This window comes from Oncorhynchus mykiss, chromosome 20 (genome assembly GCF_013265735.2).
Source record: "Oncorhynchus mykiss isolate Arlee chromosome 20, USDA_OmykA_1.1, whole genome shotgun sequence".
Lineage (NCBI taxonomy): Eukaryota > Metazoa > Chordata > Actinopteri > Salmoniformes > Salmonidae > Oncorhynchus > Oncorhynchus mykiss.
This window is the reverse complement of record NC_048584.1, coordinates 17,225,924-17,227,937: the sequence shown is the minus strand read 5'-3', so window position 1 is coordinate 17,227,937 and position 2,014 is coordinate 17,225,924.

Here is a 2,014-nt window from a genome sequence, read left to right as displayed (position 1 = left end):
GAAAAGTACTGCAGCTGGAGATTACGCAATAATTGCAACGGAGGACACCAAGCGACCACCTGGTAAATGTAGTCTCTTAGGGTCAATCTTCCAATGATATGCCTACAAATATGTCACAATGCTGCAGACACCTTGTGGAAAAGGTAAGCTGACTCCTAGCTCCTCCACAGCCATATAAGGAGTCATTGCCATGAGGCGGTTTCAAAAATGCGGTACTTCCTGATTGTATTTTTATCTGGGTTTTTTCTGTAACATCAGTTCTGTGGCACTCGCAGACAATATCTTTGCAGTTTCGGAAACGTCAGTGTTTTCTTTCCAAAGCTGTCAATTATATGCATAGTCGAGCATCTTTTCGTGACAAAATATCTTGTTTAAAACGGGAATGTTTTTCATCCAAAAATTAAAAGAGCGCCCCCTATATCGAAGAAGTTAATGCATTATGGTTTTAAGGAGGTAGCATTGAATTGGGTACAGTCATATCTACTCTGACAGGAAACAGTCCACCTATATCAATGGTTCATTTTCTTCCCCTAATGTGTTAAACTGTGGAATATCGCAGGGCAGCTGCCTTGGGCCACTTCTCTACTTAATATACACCAACGACCTTCCCTATGCCTTGGTTGAAACTCAAGCTACTATATTTGCAGACGATACTACAATTTATGCAGCAAGACAATCGGTTCAACTGGTACAGCAAGCTTTGGAAGGAGTGTTGTTGGTTGGTCATCAATCGACAAGATAATTGAAAAAAACATGCTTATCTTATTTTATAATATACCTCATTTAAAACGGCCAAATTCTATTCACAATGGTATTCAGTTGGTAAGAGACAGACATTCCGTAAATACTAGGAATAGATTGTCCACCATCTATGCGTTATCCAGACAGAAAAAATAAATGGGCAAAAGAACATTTCGATTTAGAGCAATAAAGAAATTGAATAAATTAACTGAGCAAACTAGAAACCTTTCAATATATAAGTTTAAATATAGTATATAGAAATGTTGTGGGACTATAGTAGATGAAGAATCAATATTTTTTTAGATTGAGTCATTATGCTAGTGTATTATGTATGTTATATGTGAAAGTGTGTTTGTATTATACATTGTATTTTAATGTTAAGGACTCTTGGAAGATTAGTCCAAATGGGGACTAAAAGAGATCCTAATAAAATCAAATCAAATCAAACACTAAGATGACTATTGTCACGATTCTTCAAAGTCGAACCCAGAAGCAGACCAGGACAAGGAGAGTAGGAAAAAGGTGAGTATTTATTTACAAGTGAATGGGTAGATATATCCAGGTGGTGTAGCGGGTAGCGGTGATGAGTTGATGGGAGTAAATAGGTGGATCCAATGGGGAAGCGGAATCTTCTGACGACCAGGCGGGAATGGGGTAAATGATCCGGGTGAGTAACTGAAGACAGAACAAACAGAGGTAAGTTCAAGGCAAGCAATACGTAACAAACAACAAAACAACTTCTATTCAACTTGAGGCTGATACTCTGGCACAACATACTGTTCATGGCTAACGATCCGGCAGGGAATGGATGTCAGGTCCGGGCTTATGAAGAGGAGAGATGATGATCAGGACCAGGTGTGCAGATAGCTGATGGGATACAGGTGCGGGTAATCAGAAACCCCAACTGGCTACATTGCCCGGCAACCAGACAGGGTGCGTTCCAGGACGCCGGAAAAACTCTCCAGGACAGAACATAGGCAAAAAACAGACTCAGGAAACGGGATTCGTGACAACTATGCCTTCAAACAGCTTGAAAAATTCCAGAAAATTATGTCATGGCTTTAGAAGCTTCTGATAGGGTTATTGATGTCATTTGAGTCAAATGGAGGTGTACCTGTGGATGTATTTCAAGGCCTACCTTCAAACTCAGTGCCTCTTTGCTTGGCATCATGGGAAAATCAAAAGAAATCAGCCAAGACCTCAGAAAACAAATTGTAGACCTCCACAAGTCTGGTTCATCCTTGGGAGCAATTTCCAAATGCCTGAAGGTACC